Source organism: Loxodonta africana, chromosome 12 (assembly GCF_030014295.1).
Source record: "Loxodonta africana isolate mLoxAfr1 chromosome 12, mLoxAfr1.hap2, whole genome shotgun sequence".
NCBI classification, from domain to species: Eukaryota; Metazoa; Chordata; class Mammalia; order Proboscidea; family Elephantidae; genus Loxodonta; species Loxodonta africana.
Genome location: NC_087353.1, coordinates 62,042,187 through 62,060,149, shown reverse-complemented (window position 1 = coordinate 62,060,149; position 17,963 = coordinate 62,042,187).

The following is a 17,963-nucleotide window of genomic DNA, read 5'->3' as shown; positions in this document are numbered from 1 at the left end:
GCCACATCAATCACTTAATAGTCACAGAGAGAGCCCAGTTCCCCTCAAGAAGGGGCTGGGAGCCCAATGATTAAGAAATCTGGGAACTCAAGGCTCCCCTCTCTCTTTCTTTGGCTCTGTAGATGTAGAACATTATTCAAAGTCTCCATCTCTTTGCTCTTCCATGTTTAAAATGGAACAAAGAAATCTAATTTTACCTTCACATTTATTCTTTCGTTCTTTCAGCCAAGCAACATTCACTGAGCACCTTTTCTATGTCAGGCACTCTGTTGTTTGAGGGATACAGAGCAGGACAGGTATATTTCCACCCACCTGCCTGCCACCTGGGGCACTCAGCCAAGAGGGAGGCACGAGAATTAAACAGCAAACTGTAATGCAGTGCAGTAAGTTTCGCGATGAAGAAATCTCTGTGCTAGCTGAGTGGAGAAGAGGATTATGCTAAAGTAATCTTGTATCCAGTCTAAACAACGATGGTGACGAATCAAGGAAGGACGCCCATAAATTTGCAGGGTTAGTCCAAATGCTGTAGCACAGTGATGGCAAATAGCACCGTTACCACAAGACCGCCAGTAGCCGGCCTTCTTGGCAGACATGGTTCATCCATCTTTATTTCCCTTCGAATTCAGGTTTGAAAGCCTTTCTTAAAAGTGAGCCTCAAACTCCTGGAGCCAAAGCATGAGGGAGATAAAATGCTTTGGAATCAGCCAAATATCGGTCCAAGCTGAGCCTCTGCTGTTATGGATGTATAACTGTGGGCAAGACAATTTACCACTGTTTCCTCATCTAGTCCCTCCCTCACGAGGTTCTGTGGGGAGAAAGTCAGCTAAGATAGATGAATCTCTACCTCACACACTGCTGGAGGGGGTGTAAATTGGTGCAGCCACTTTGGAAACAGGCAGTTTCTCAAAAAGTTAAACATAAATTTACCGTATGTCCTAGCCTTCGACTCCACAGTGTCTACCCAAGAGAAATAAAAGCATGCCCACACAAAAACTTGTGCACCGATGTTCACAGCAGCATTATCCGAATAGCCAGAAAATTGGAAACAACCCAAATGTCTATCAACCGATGAATAGACAGACAAAATGTGGCATACATGCATACAGTGGGATAATAATCAGAAATATAAGAACACAGGTGGACCTCAAAATCATTATGCTATGTGAAAAAAAAGCTAAACACAAAAGATATTTTGTGGTTCCATTTGTATCCAAGTCCAAAAATGGTGGTACAAACAGGTTGTGCTTGACTGCTAACCTAAAGGTTGGAGGTTTGAACCCACGCAGTGGTCCCACGGAAGAAAAGGCCTGGCGGTCTGCTTCTGTAAAGATGACAGCCAAGAAAACCCTATAGAGCAGTTCTATTCTAACACATGGAGTGGCAGTGAGTCTGTGAGTTGGAAGGGACTCAAAGGCAACTAACAGCAACATAGAAACAGAAAGCAGATTACTGGTTGCCTGGGGCTGGGAGTAGGAACAGTGATTAACTGAAAATGGGCTTGAGGATTTTTTTTTTTTTTTTAGGGTGGTAGAAATGTTATAAAATTGAATTTTAGTTATGGTTGTATGACTCTGTAAATTTACTAAATATCATTGAATCGTACACTTAAAATTAAAAAAAATAAGTGAACTTTAAATTATAAAAATAATACCTCAAAGAAGCTGTTAAAAAAGCTATACAGTTTTAGCATGGAACCTGGAGCTGTGGGCCATATAAAAAAAACCTGTTGCCACTGAATCAACTCTGACTCATAGTGACCCTATAGGACAGAGTAAAATTGCCCCATAGGGTTTCTGAGGAGCAGCTGGTGGATTTGAACTGCTGACCTTTTGGTTAGCAGCTGAGCTCTTAACCGCTGCACCGTCAGGGCTACATAAAAAGCTCTTATCTCAATTCTCTTCTTTTCAGAAGTCTTTCTAGACTATTCCTGCCAGCCAACATGAGCTGCTACCTCTATATAGCTTGTAGTTCTTACGTGGCAATAAAAACCATTTTGCCTCGTGACATCCATGTTGTTTGATAGTACGTAATTTTAACGTTCGGTATACATATTTTAATATCCCCCCGAAAAGAGCAGAAAGACCCCCAGAAAAGGGGTAATCTCTTGTTTATCTTATATCCTCAGCAGCAGCAACTAGCCTTCAGCTTAGCTCCAGGACGAAATCCAAATTCCAATATTTATTAATGGATTATTAACTTCAACCCTACCTAAAAAAAAAAAAAAAAATTTCTTGCCAACTGTGATTTCTGATTGAGAAAGGGAAGTAATAACAGAATGGCCACTTTCAAGGGTGAACACATTTTGAAAAACAGAGCCGCATAAAAGCAAGATCAATTTAGAGACGCTGAATCAGGCTCAGCGTGGCTAATTAATTTACACTGCCATGATCACTGCAGACACATCTAAATTTTAGATTATTTTTATTTTGGCAAAGAAGCCCTTACCCAAGCCAGCCTTTTGTTGCTAAGCATTTAGCAAAACAGACATTAAAGGAATTGAGGGGAAAAAAAAAATTAAAGCTACCATGCAGTATTTTTTTTTATGACAAATTGATGACTTTTAAAACAATCCAAACAGTAGCATTTTATGCAAGAACAACACTTCAGTCAACTAAATTAATTGATGTGTGTGTTACTATCAGCCAATGAGTATGCTGTCTTTCATCTAAATCAGGAAAGAGGAGCTGGAATGGCTTTGGAGGATCTGAGACACGGAGGTTGCTTTGAGCTCATTAAGTGCTGCTCAAACTTTAATGCTGGTTTATGGCAGACATTGAAGATAATGCTTTGGGATTTTGATGTTTTGTTCCGCAATGAAAGGAAGATAAGAGTGAAATGAACAACTGTTGTTTTGCCTATCACCCCTGATTTTGGTGATGGGACCTCAGTTTCTCTTTAGAAACCCTTCCCTTTCTTGTTCAGGTAGGACCAAACCAACATCCGTGTGACTTGGTCTCATTCTTCCAATGAGGAGCCATGTCCTCCTCTCCAGATACGGAATAGACTGTTAACAGCCGGGCCACTCCTATGGAACCCTAGAACTCTATCTGGGGTCTCCATGAGCAAGAAACTACATCATTATCTTTGCCCTCACTGGAGAAATCCTGCCTTATGATAAGGCCAACAGCAAGAAAAGCAAGGCTACAGCTTGGAGAAGGATAAGAGCTTTAACGTTCTCATTGCAAGATCTGGCATTAGCATCTAACGCATGGGCTCTATATAGATGCGTTAAATTAGGTTAAGTTAGCAGTTTTTATTTGTAACTGAAAGAGGACTAATATGCTCAGGTCAGGTCAGAAAAGATGAAAGAAGGAAGATAGAAGACAAGGAAGGAAGGGAGGAAAGAATGGAAGAAGAGAGGAAGAAAGGAAGGGAGGAAGGAAAACACAATCAGTAATTCACAAAGCAGAGAACATCTGGGGGACATTCAGGGCAAGGACACACCTGTCTTCTCACCTGAATAAATCCTAGGGCATTATTTTATGTTTCATTTCAACAAAGAATTCCCAGACATCGGACCTTGACCATGAGAGATTCTTAATGTGTTCGATGAACTTTGTTTAAGAAGGCGGAGGAGGAAATGAAATGTTTATTTAAAATTCTCCGACCCCCCGCCCCCCCCAAAAAATCAGCTAAAATAAAAAAAAATAACCTGGGTATTAAAAGGGGCAAACTTAAGTTATTTGGAGATTACTTTTTTGGAACGGTTCCTGCCCTGGTGTGCCTGGTCAATAAGTTATCAGGATAGGAGGTGCTATAAGTGGCTCAGTGCTATCATGGTAGGAAAGAGGGAGAGACACCTACTCAGAGAGGAAACAAGGGTTTCAAGACAGCGTTGCAAGCCTTTTCTCACTGTTCAGACCTCGTCACCTCTAAATCTAAAGCTTCTGATGTAGAAATTGAACAAAAAAGTCACCAACGTTAGCACCAGCTGCCCACTGGGCACATTTGCCGGGGCGGCCGTGACTGTCGGCTTTTTCTGGTCCAGAATTGCAGACAACATCAAAGGCATCGTCAGCACTGCTGTCCTAGTGAGACGGGCACCCAGGTCAGCACTCAGGACTGATGTGGAGGAACATGCTTCAGCTCTGAGGCCAGAAGTGTTTGTCAGGCCTCCTTTATAGCCATCTCTGGCTGATGAGTTTTTAAGGCAAGCTGCCTTGAAGGCTGTTTCAAACTTGATTAGTGCCATATTGAATCCCCTAGAGCCCTCTCTCAGATTTACTGGCCAAAGTCTTAGGGTCACATATCAGAATGAAACATAACAGAAGATTGGCAAAAATCAATCTCTCTTTCTCTCCTTCTCTCTCTCCCTGCCTTTCTCTTTACCTCTCTCTGTCTCTCTCAGACAGTATTTTGCCAGTCCCCACCCTAGAGGACCACCACCTGTGCATCGGTTTTCATCATATTGTGGTGGTTTGTGTGTTGCTGTGATGCCAGAAGCTATGCCACCAGTATTTCAAATACCAGCAGGGTGACCACTAAAATGGCTTCACAGAGGCATCTGATCTCCTCTAACTTCAGGAGGGTGGGAGAGAAGTATTATCAGCATCAACAGCCCACGGTTGATTCCTGTGAGGCAGAGGGTCAGATATACCTCCTTTCCCCAATCTTTTTACCAATTCGGATACCAGTCATCCCTCCCACAGGACTCTGTACTACCCTGCTGAGTTTGATAATTTGTTGCAATGGCCACACAGAACTCAGGGACCGTACTCACAGTTATAGAGTTTATTAGGGAAGTAACAGGTTAAAATGCAGGATCAGGAAGGGCTCAGGATATAGTTCCTCCATCAGGACAGCCTCTTCTCAGCTGCACCCATAGCTTGACCTCTCTCTGGCCCTCCGCCTTTCAGGCCCTTGGGTTCTCAGCTTCCGCCCTGCTTGGGCAAGTATTAGAAAGTTCTTTAGCTCTGCCAATAAGTACCCAGAGGCTCCCCACTCCACCAGTAAGCCTCAGCCTGACGGCACTCAGCTCTCTCACTCTTTAGGTCAGTACACCCACAGTAGCTGCCTTGCTCCATGGGCCAGGAAGCACAACACACTATCTCACTCCAGTCTCCTGGTCTGCTGCTGCTGGTTCTCTGCCATGCTTGCTGCCATTTTCGTCATCTTGTGCCATCTCTGGTATTTCAACTGTCTCTTGGGTGTAGGAGGTTCTCAATGCAGGGATCTCCAATCCAAAGGACGTGCTCCACTCCTAGCTCTTCTTGGTGGTAGTGAGTGCCCCTTTCTCTGCTTGCTTCTCTCTCCTTTTTTATATCTTGTAAGACAAAAGGTGACTTAAGTAAGGGAGTGACTTGAATAAGGGTGGTGAGAGTGGTGATTTGGGTAAGGATGGTGACTTGAGTCCTCTACTAAGACAATGACTCAAGATACATCTCACTCTAATCCTGCCTTATTAACATAACAGATAATTAATTCCCAAATCGGACCATAACTGCAGGCAGAGGCTAGGATTTATAACATTACAAAATGGAGGATAATCACATCAGATCACAAAATGGAGGATAACTACATCATTACATAACTGTCAGATTACATCATTACATAACTGCAAAACCACTGAGAATCATGGCCCAGCCAAGTTGACACTTAACCTTAACCATCACAGGTTCCATATACCTTATTTGCATAATCTCACCCAGTTATTGTATGGGAGTCATAAAGGCCATGGCTAGAAGGACCATATTAAGTAATTCACTGCACCAAAGTCACACATGGTGGACAGGTTTCAGCAGAGTTTCCAGACTAAGACAGACTGGGAAGAAAGGCCTGGTGATTGATGATCTACTTCCAAGAATTACTCCATGAAAAACCTGTAGATCACAAGGAAATATTGTTGATACAGTGCTGGGAGTTGAGCCCCCTAGATTGGAAGGCACTCAAAATACACAGTGGCTACAACAATGGCCTCAAGCATACCAACAATCTTGAAGATGTTGTAGGGCCCAGTAATGTTTTGTTCTGTTGTGCATGGGGTTGCCATGAGTCAGAGCCTAGTCCCTAGCAACTAACAACAACGGTATGGTTTGGAAACTTCATAGAGCTCCATCCCTTTTAATTTTGTCCAAGTTCTGGTGAAGCAGGCTAGTCCCTGAGCTTTTCAGGTAAGGAAATGGCTCAGAGTGATGAAAAGAATTGCTTGAGGTTTTGCATGGCTGAACCAGTGTTCCATCCCAGGTCTGATAACTACAGAACTAAACATCTCCCAACTCTCCACCAGTCTTATTCCAATTTCCAAGAGCAGCTTGAACCCAGGGCAGTCAGTGTGGCTCAGGGTGTCTGTCCATAACGGGGTGGCCTGCACAGACGACACCAGGCTACCTGGAGTTTCTATGAGGCACATCTTTCTGCTACCTCTGCAGAATTACCTGGGAACGTTAAACCACAGGCCTTCCTGAAACTGGCGGAACCCATTAGCAGAGAAGAGCATTCCATTCCGAGCTACCCAAGGTGTTTGGATGAACACTTTGGAAAAGAACCAAGGAGGCAAATATCAGGGGGAGTCATTCTATCCCAGCAACTCAGGGCTGGTGAAAAAAAAAAAATCACAGCTGTCTCTGCACGTTTAGATCCGCTATATGAATATTACTGAAAGGGCTGTAAAATAACACAGCGTTTACAGCTGGGTAAAGAGCGGCTTTTCTGCCCAGACACTTGGAATTCCCGACGCTAGCGATGGTGAAAATCTGCCATTATCTCAAATCTGCACTTTCAGAAAGCGGGCTGCAAACGGCATGCTCTGTGAACACCTCCGTGGCTCTCGGCCTCTCTGCTTGGCCTGACGAAATACAAGTTGCTTTGTACATCATTGAGAAATTCCGGTCGATTCTGCAGGCTAAAGCAAAAAAAAAAAAAAGTACGGAATTTCTTGGGGAAAAAAATCAAACTGTAACAACATTTTGAGGAAGATAAAATTCTATGCACGTATTTAAATTCTGTATATGTTATTATTTAAATTATGTACACATTACTGCTGTGGGCCGTTGAGTTGATTCAGTCACAGCGACCCCATGTGACAGAGTAGAACTGCCCCACAGAGTTTTCCTAGCTGTAATCTTTACGGGAACAGATTGCCAGGTCTTTTTCCCAAAGAGCCGCTGGGTGGGTTGGAACCGCCAACCTTTCAGTTAGCAGCTGAGCACCTAACCATTGTGCCACCAGAGCTCCTACATTATCTATAAATATAAATATTCTCTTACCTGAAAGCATGCTGGTTCATTTCCATAAGAAGCAGATTTGTGGTTGATGCTGATGAATGCAGTCGCACATTTTATGACTGATAAGTGACACCAGGGGGCTTATTACAAAATATTCCTGAACAGAGGAAATTCCGTGAGGGCCCCCAGGGGCCAGGCCCACACACCGTGGGCCCCCTTTGCTGCATATGCGCAGACACGTGTTTCCACAGCAACTAATGCCGCATCTGAGCAGCTCGCAACTGCTGGCCTGCAGAAACCCGAAAGCCTGCCGACTTTATTTTTAGTCCCAGCGCTTAGATTTCACATTCCATCAGCGTCGAGCTCTCTTTTGTTTCCCAACAAACACCGCACGCACGCACGCGTGCCACCAGATGTCTGTAGTTTATCATGCAAATATTACATAGAAGCGATAATCATTATTAACGAACATAATCACCCAAAGTCGGGAAGAAGATCATTCATTGCCAGTTTTCGTTCAATCCCTTATGTTTCAGAGTCAAAAGGAAAAAGTGAAAAAAAAAAAAAAAAAAGACAAACCATCAGCGACCAGATGCATGCTTTAACAAAGAATACATAGTTTATGTTCTGCCAAGGGGCTGCTTTGCTATTTCTTTCTGTTTTGACATCCCTCCCCTCCCCCCAAGAACACAGGGTACAGAGTCAACAAGATGGGCCCCTGGTTATTTCCCTCCCACAAGCGTCTAAGGATGCTCCCTGCCCCAATTCTCTCTTCCAGCAGCTAAGAAGCCTTTGGGTTGTAAGTTTGAAGGTGGGAGAAAATCCAGCAGCAATCTCCTTGATATCTCCCGTTTATTCTTGTATCTTAGTGGTGGGTCCTTTGCAGTCTGGTTACCTCCTGCCCTTTTGTTTCTCTACAACCAAAGTCACAAATGTGCCGCGTGCAGAAAACATCAGATTGGCAGACAGTTTTTGCTCAGCCCATATAGTGTTTACAAAAGAAAAAGAATTAGCTGTTGAAGTTTAAAAATTGGGTGGCTTCTCATAAAAATCCAGATTTCCAGCTTCTTAAAAAATAAAGAATACTACTCAGCCATGAAGACAAATGAAGTCCTGACCCATGTGACTACATGGATGAACTTTGAAAATCCTATGCTCTGTGAAATAAGTCAATCACAAAAGGACAAACATTGTACGATCTCACTCATGTGAAATACCTAGAATAGGAAGTGAACAGAGACAAAGTTGATTAGTGGCTACCAGGGGTGGGAGGGAAAGGGGAAGCAGCGAGTGTCCATGGTGTGGGGAAATTTGGCAACCGTTATGGGTGATGGTTGTATAACATGACTAATGTAATTGATATCACTAAAATGTACGCCTGTAAAAAAAAAGAAAGAAAAGATGATCTGTACCCCGAGCCTGGAACGCCCGTTGCCTGTGATGGGCTGAGTCGAGTAGTCTGTCTCCTTTAAATGGCATGATCCGTGTTGCTAGGGTCATTGCGTCCCTTCTAATGCGTCAAAAGGCCCACATCACGTTTTATCTACTTGGCGCCTTTTGTGTTTTAATTTTAATACCCCTCCACCTCCGCTCTGCGGCAAACAGAAGGAAGTTTTGAAAGAGAGGATAAACAATCTACACCTAGAATTAGAGTCTGTGCGTACTTTTATATATGTTTTTGTTACCTTGTTTGATCTTCTTAGACGTTTCATTCATTCATTCTAGTTGTGTAAGTACCTACTGTTCGTCAGATACCGTGCTTCCAGCAACCGGCTGCTATCGAGTCAGCTCTGACTCACGGCAACCCCATGTGCCTCAGAGTAGAACTGTGCTCCAGGGAGTTTTCAATGGCTGACTTTTCAGAAGTAGGCCTTTTCTTCAGAGGTGCCTCTGGTGGATTGGAATCTCCAAACTTTCAGTTAGCAGCTGAGTGCTTAACTGTTTGCACCACCCAGCAACTCTAGATACTGTACGAGGTGATGGTAATCTAACAAAAAATGGGATAGATGTAACTGTTGGCCTCATGGAGCTTAGCACCCAGAGGGAAAGACAGCATTCAATTAAGTACAAAGTATAAGCATCACACAGTCAGATACAGAGTGTCCTGGTTGGAGGCCAGGGGAAGAGGCCAGGCTCAGGATAAGGAAGGGAATTTGCACAGGGTGACAGCAGAGAGGGAAGCCTTGCAGCTGGATAGGTGAAGAAGACGTCTTTATGGAAGGATGGGCTAACTTGTGGGTGCTGCAGCCCCGGGGGCGGGGAGAGGTGGGTACCCCCATTTAGGATGGCATAAAGTAGGAGCTGCAGTCTTAGTATGTAAGCTGCTGTTGTTGTCATTGTGTGTTGCCGTCAAGTGAGCTCCAATTCACGGTGACCCATGTATAACAGAAGAAAATGTCTGGTCCTGCACCGTCTTCAAGATCACTGGTATGTTTGAGTCCATTGTTGCAGCCACTGTGTATTTTGAGTGCCTTCCAACCTAGAGGGCTCCTTTTGCAACATTTTATTAGACAATATTTTGTCATGATTCATAGGGTTTTCACTGGCTGATTTTCAGAAGTAGAAAATCTAGTCTTTCTTTTCTGGAAGCTCTGCTGAAACCTGTCCACCATGGGTGAATGGGTGATCCTGGATCATAGCAACATGCAAGCCATCACAGTACGACAGACAGGTGGGGACATGGGGTACCAAGGTCCTGGTGGGGAAAGCTCGATGTCCCCACTTACGGGTGACCTGATGATGTGGGTAGCCCTGGCAGGGAAAGGAAAGCATCTATGCATGAGGTTGGCTGGCACTGAGTGTCTAGATCCAGGCAGGGCGTGGTGACCACATGTGGAGGGTTAGACACCAAGTAAGATGGGGAGGGCATCCCCAGAGGGAGCAAGGAGGTTGGTAACAGGGATCCATCTAGAGCTGCAGTTAGGAGAACAAAGTGTTCTGCAATGGCCCCATAGATCACTGGTTACCGATTCAGTAGGGCTCCATCTTGGCCGCTGGCCAGAACTATGAAAATAATCAGAACATTGAAGTCACAGCAGGTCATGTGGTACCTGGTGTACTTAGCATCTTCACAAATGCTTTTGTTTGCTCACAGACAGTTTTATATCTCTGACAATAGTGTCAACCCAGGAAGGACAACCTAGGCTCACTTGGCCTCCGTTTCTTTTATTTTCTAGCCTGCCTCTGCTCCTCTGCACGCCTATCCCTTTTTAGAAAACACAGCAAGGTAAGTGATAATGCTTTCTGGCAGAATCTGGCAAAGGTTTTAGTGAATTAGAAAATGCATGAGAAAGAGAGAGAGAACAGGAGCGAGAGAAAGAGGGGGAGGGAGAGGGAGCAAGTCAACTCAACCAAGCTTATTAAAAAAAGTAGCCTTGACCTAAAGGTATTTCTTGAAAAAACATCATAGTGAGAAAATGCAGAGGAAGAGGACAGGAGAGGCTTGTCAAGGCACTTAAAGCTGGAAAAGACATTAAAAATCAAGTTTATTCATGCATACAGTGAATCTACTCTGTAGTGTCACTTTTTAAGCTTTGTAATATGTTTTAGATTCCCAGAAAAAAAATGGCAAAAATCATACAGTCCCCACATACCCTTGAGCTGTCTTCCCTTAATGTTAGCATCTTAAATAATCAAAAGCAGGGAATTATCATTGATAAATACTGTTAGTGGTTAACGTGCTCAGCCACTAACCGAAGCTTTCATGGTTCAAGTCCACCTACAGGTGCCTCAGAAGAAAGGCCTGGTGATCTACATCCAAAAAATCAGCTATTGAAAACCTTACAGCGCACAGTTCTGCTCTGACACACGTGGGGTCGCCATGAGTTAGAATCGACTGGCTGGCCACTGGTTTAATGGTACCTACTTCATAAATATAGTGGTCAATATACATAAAGTGGCTAGAGCAGTGATTAGAGGAACCCCAATAAATGTTCCAGTGTTTTCATCCTTTCTGAAATAAGTAAAAACTCAGTGGGGAAATGGAACGTGAGGAGTAGGCAAGAAAACAATGTACTGATTGAGTTGAAAGAGAATGCATTTTTTTTTTCTTTTTTTTCCTGAGTTGGAGGAAGAACAGAAAGATCAGCACAAATTTCCATCTTAAACCAAGCTGGCATCTCTTGTTTTCATCTTTCATGTCTGGAGCCTGACTCTCCAAAGATGATAGCGGAGGGATTGTGTTTGACTGATCAATCAAAAGGAGCCCTTTCCTTGTTTTCTGAGAGTTGGATTTAAAACCTCCAGGCAGAATTCTGGGGAGCACAGGACTGGCGAGGGGGCGGGCAGCTACCCAGCGCTGCGTGGGCTTTGATGGCAGGGAAATGGCCAATAGAAGAGCTCAGTCCAGCTGAGTGGAAATTAAAATGAGAAACATTTCATTAGGTCCAGTCCCAGGAAAGGAGCTCTGGATGGTGGGGGAAAGCAGAGGGGACAGATGCCATAAGCAGCCTTGTCAGAGTGGGGAGGTAAACAGACCACCTGAAAGAACAGCTGTTCCACTTATAGCCTGTTGGGTTAATCATAGCCCAAGTCACCAGGAGGTCAGTCTGCTGAGGGAACATCAGGAAGTCAGCAACTCCCAGAGTTCAGCATCAGGGCAAGGGACAGTCTCATCCTTACCACCTCACTGCAGTCTCTGCCTCTGTCTCTACTTCTCCCAGGCCCATGGCCAGAGTCTACAAATGTTCCTGCCAGTTCTGGCTCTCGCTATCATCAAACGCACCTTCATTCTGTCATACCCACTGCTGTTAAGTTGAATCCAACTTGTGGCAGCCCCGTGTGTTATAGAGTAGAGCTGCTCCATAGGGCTTTCGTGGCTGTAACCTTTATGCAAGCAGATAGCCAGACCTTTCTTCTGCAGTATCACTAGGTGAGTCCAAACTGTCAACTTTTAGGTTAGTTTTGTTTGGTAGGTGCCATCAAGTCAGTTCCGACTCATAGTGACCCTAGGTACAACAGAGCAAAACACTGCCCGGTCCTGCACCATCCTGACAATCGTTGCTGTGTTTGAGCCCATTGTTGCAGCCACTGTCTCAGTCCATATCTTTGAGGGTCTTCCCCTTTTTCACTGACCCTCTACTTTAGGTTAGTAGTTGAGTGCAAACTGCCTGATAAGAGCCTATACATCCTTCAAAACCCAGCTCAAATATCGCTTCTTCCAAAATGCCTTACGGAGCCTACCAGCAATGCATCTCTCTGATCTGTTTATGGTGCTAGCCTTTCCTTGTACATGAATTTCAGAACATGTAATGGACTTAGTAAGTTATGCATTGATTAATGATCAGCCCTGCTTCCCCACCACAGTTTGTTTCAAGGATAGGAGTAAGAACAAGTAATTCATGTTATTTATCACACCAAATTGAATCACAGAAAGTTAGAGATGAAAATGACGTTAGTCTTCCTTTAGTCCAGAGACAATGAGTTTGCAGCACATGGAATGCCACTTCCCCTCTATGTCCACGGCAGATTTTTTGAATCATTCAGTGTCTTTACTTGTATTGAACCTGGCCTCAGAATAGTTATCAATACACTGCTTCTGGCAGCCATAATCAACATATTTGTTTTGACACATAAAATGAGAACTAAGTGCAGCCCCGAACTAATTAAGTGGGACCCCACCCTATTACATAATGAAACAGAAATCCAGGGACATAAAGTGTCCAAACCACGGCTGAGAACCAGACCTGTCTCTCTGAATTCCCTATCTAGTGCCTTTGTGGGCATACCATGCTGCCTCCCATAACAGCGCTTTAGGCAACTGTTACTGCTGTGGAGTTGGCTCCGACCCATGGCTACCTTATGCATAACAGAGTGAAGCATCACCTGGTCCTGCACCATCTTCATGATCACTGGTATGTTTGAGTTCACTCTTGCAGCTACTGTGTCCAGCCTAGGGGGCTCATCTCCAGCACTATATCAGACAATATTCTGTTGTGATTCATAGGGTTTTCACTGGCTGATTTTTGGAAGTAGATGGCCAGGTCTTTCATCCTAGCCTGTCTTGGTCTGGAAGTTCTGCTGAAACCTGCCTTGCATGGGTGGCCCTGTGGTATTTAAAATACTGGTGGCATAGGTTCCAGCATCACAACAACATGCAAGTCACCACAGTATGAAAAACTGACAGACAGGCGGAGCTTAGGCGTGATAGTATATATTATCTGTGTGAAAGTGTGTGTGTAAAATTAAATTCCAAATTGAAAACAGAAATGTTTCAAGAAAGCAACATTTCTCCAGATCGATAATTGCACAGAATATTAATATGTGTAATGAAAGTACAGGAGTCTTTTGTGGGCCTAATTTGTCTCTTTAAAACAAGACTGCTCATATACTTTAAATATTCTAGTATGCATTATGACTTGTCGTAGTGAAAAAACTACAAGTGTGCTTAAAATGAAAAACAAAGAGTTTATCATGGCAAAAGAACTTTTTGCACAATTGGAAAACACAGAGTCAAGATGCTCTTGACAAAGCGCTCCAGAGAGCTGTTCATTTACAAAGACTTATAAAGACAAGCAGAAGGGTACAGCTAAAACATCTCTGATTGTATGACATTTGCAGAGCTTAGAGGGAGGGTTAGAACAAAGTTATGGAAAAGTACAGAGCTTCATAAGGACCCAGGCACAGGTTAGAAAAACCTTTTTTAAGAGGGGAGCAAAAGGGGCATTTTCTGAGAATCAGCTGACCACTAAAGTCACATGGTTAACACCTGTACTAGTTGAATAACCTTCTCTTTTCATCAGCAGTTTCTAACCACAAGCTCATCTTCTTAGAACTCTTGGACAAGCAGGGTAGTATGGGCAAAACCACATTTTTCTATAGAATTGCTTGTTTCTAGGTCACAGGTACAGTGGAAATTTTACATAAGTGACAACTCCATTGTATGACAGAAAGAAAAAAAAAACCCATTGTCATTGAGTTGATTCCAACTCACAGTGACCCTATAGGACAGAGTAGAACTGCCCCATAGAGTTTCCAAGGCACGGCTGGTGGATTTGAACTGCCGACATTTTGGTTAGCAGCAGGAGCTTTTAACCACTATGCCACCAGGGTTTCCTTGTATGACAGAAGCTGCATTAAGAAATTCAAAATGAAGTCATTTAAAATAAAGAGGAAGTTGGCCTAGACCTCAGCCAGAAGTTTCAGTCATGTCAAGAGCTGTAGTTTTAGAATGTTCTTCCTTAGACTTTTCAAGAGGAAAATGCAATAATCAGAATTTTTCACAGTTTAGCTTGAGGGACTGTTGTTGGCTAGGACCATCCCACAGGAAGTGTTTGGAAAAGCCCAGTTTGAAAAATGCTGATGAAGAGAAAAGAGCATGGATTTTGGAGTCTGTCTCCAATTTGCCTCCCAGCACTACGACTTCTTAGCTGTGTGAGCTCACACTGGTATCTTGAGCACTCTGATTCTCACAGGGTGATTGGATGGAGCCAACCCACTCCAACTGATTGGTGATAGTGGGGACTTTTTGTTGTTGTTAGGTGCCCTGGAGTCAGTTTCAACTCAGAGTGACCCCATGTGACAGAGTAGAACTGCCCATACGGTTTCGTAGGCTGTAATCTTTACAGGAGCAGATTGTCAGGTCTTTCTCCCGAGGAGTCGTTGGGTGGGTTCAAACCCATAACCTTTCAGTTAACAGTGGAGCACTTTGCTGTTGCACTACCGGGGCTCCTCATGGGTGCTTAGTAAATATCAGTTCTCTTCCCTAAATTCTGATGGATGAGCCTGGGAACTATTTTCTCAACCATAGAGCTAGTCTCTGAAATTAAGGCTATGTTTTGCCACTGCTTAATTGCTGTATCAACATATTGGCTCTTGTGCAGTATTTATTCAGCATTTACTCAAAATGAACTTGCAGTGTGTGCCAGAGACAATACGATACGTTTATCAAAATGTTTCATTTTCCTCTGAGAACACAGGAAGGCTATTTCTCAGAACCCCCTGAGTCTTGGTGGGCCCATGTTTCCAACCACCAGAATGTAGTGGAAGGGATGTATGTCATTTCAGGCCGTGGACTTTAAAAGATCCTAAAAGATCTGTATAATTATCCATTTTCTTTCTCCTGTCTCTATGAGTGGAAATGATGGCTGATAAAACAGTGGAGCCACATGGTAAAAGAAGCCTGCTTCCTTGAGGTGCCACTTGGAAGAGAATCTCTCAGAAGCACCCACAAGCTACAAACATCAGCATTAGATCCTGAATGAATGGGAAAAAGAGGAACAAAAACAAAGCTTCTGTTGTGTTAAACACTGACATGCTGTGGTGTATGTGTTATCCCAACATAGTCTAGTGCAAAGTTTCTCAGCCTTGGCACTCTTGACATTTTAGGCTGGATAATTCTTTGTGGTGGGCGCAGTCCTGTATATTAGAGAATGTTTGCCAGCATTCCTGTCCTCTACTCACGAGATGACAGTAGTACCTCTTTCCTGCCCTGAGTTGCAACAACCCCAAATGTCTCTGTACCACCACTATACCAGTCACTGTTGAGTTGATTCCAACTGAAGACATTTCTAAATGTACCCTGGGGGACAAGATTGCCCCATCCACGGTTGAGAACTACTGGTCTACCTTGCCCTAAGCAACACACTGTGCACTAAGAATTCTAACGACTTGCATGCTCTTTGAAGTACCAAGAAATAGAGCCACAACCCTCTTCAGATTGTTTTGAAATTAGACGCAACTACTTGGACAATCCTCTAGGTTCTAACAGATTTACTGATAAGAGAATGGGGCCATGGATCCTTTAGGATACGTCCATGGAGAGAAGAACCATGAGTTGGTCAGTCTAATAGCTGTGATTTGATTTTCAAGGAAACGTAAGGTTCCCTGCCATGCCTGGGTCTCGTACATCTACGCTCGGCCAACTATCTGCCCATATTGTTGTCTGAGGGGTGGTAGGAGGAGATGCCAAAGACCAGATTGAACTTTTAACACCCTCAGCATGCTAACTGTTGTCACAGGAGGAAGCCAACAGGCATAACCAATAAGCCAGAAGTTTCCAGAATCAAATAATTTTGAAAGCAGTTTGTAAAATAAATTGGATTCTTCCCTGTAGGCTGTTGGTCCTTAATCAGGCCCTGTGTTTGTGAATCCCAAAGGCGAGGTGGCGTAGAGTGAGCAATGCTTCCCCAACTTATTTGATCTTGGAACTTTTTTTTTCATGGTTATCATCATCTCAAGGTACATATTCTGGGAAGGATGATGGTATGGGAAGGAATGAGGCCTAATGGTGTCTTGTACTAGTTCTGGATCCAGGCTATCTTGGGTCAGTCCTATCTCTATGATCACTAGATTTGTGTCTACAAATTTCATACCCTCTTGGTGCAATGTGGTGACAAAAACATCACCCCCTCATCGTAATATTATGGGAATTATATAGATGTGAAAAAAAAAAAGAATTTTTTTTGTGAAGGTAGCATTTATTTGAAGTGAAACAGACCCTGGTAGAAGCTCTGACCTTGACTCACTGCACTCTAAAACTCAGTTCCTTATCTGTAAAATGGCCATAGCTATGTCTTCTTCAAAGGGTGAAAACTAAGTGGAAACAGTGCATATAAACTGCTTAGCTTGGTTGTTGACACAAGAACCTCTAGATGAATGCTGGCTATCATCATCACCACCACTGCAACGGATGCTACGTGGGCTTCTCTTACAGAAAGTTTTCTTATCTAATTTGCCTAGTAATCAATCAAAAATCCAAAGGGACTGTCGAGTAAAATGTTAAATAAATCCTGAGGAATAACGATGAAACATTCAAATTATATGCTCTGCACTAAAACATCTTTACAACTCTCCAAGGGATTAGTCTTTTCAAAGTGATGTGTGAGGAAATGCTACAGGGGGAATAACACTGATCTGAAGGCCTTTGGCAGTCACTTTTAAAGATGGGCCTTCTATGCCAGAGATCATGTTAGAGCTCAACGCACCAGAGTTTGAGGAGTAGAGAGTGTGACTGAGCCCGGGGCAACACTCCCAGGTTGGTGTCGTTTGCTGTTGCTGTAATTTCATTACCCTAAAAGCTTTGAAACCTTCCTGGACACACAAAGCTTAATCCCCCACAGAGCTGGAGAGCTACAAAGTGACTGTTTGAGAAATGCAGGTGTCATCCTTGGAAGTACAACAGGCTCACTTTCCCCAAAGACTTTAAGTGCTTCGAATCTGTAGCTTTGACAAATGGAAATTCCTCGTATCCTGTCTTGAGATTCTGCTCCATGTGCTCATATAATTCAACCCTAATGCAGACATGTTCACTGATGGCCCCTGGGCTAGATGCTGGCTACAAAAACTAAAGAACAATCATCATGCTTAGTTCTTCAAACATTTATCATGGTTTTACTCTTGGTAAATATATGCTATTCGCTATTGTGCCAGTCCATCTCATGGAGGGTTTCCCTTGTTTTCACTGACCCTCTACCACACATGATGTCCTTTCCTAGCGACTACTCTTACCTGATGACGTGTCCAAAGTGAGTGAAGTGAAGGCTCATCATCCTTGCTTCTTGACACAACAGCCACAGCAGTGGACTCAAACATGCCAATGATCATGAAGATGGCATAGGATTGGGCAACCTTTTGTTCTGTTACGCATCAGGTCACAGTTTGGTTGATTCCTAACCCATGGATCACGAAGTGGAGTCACCCCACAGAAACCACACGGGAGGAGAAGAGGTGATTTCCTTAAGGAAAAGCCGTGGTGTCACGCAAGGTATGTGCGGGCTTACAGTCAGCAAGGTACACACAGGCTTAATTGTGTTTACTTACTAATCTGTAGTGTACAGTTTCACGTGGGTTTCACCACATCGT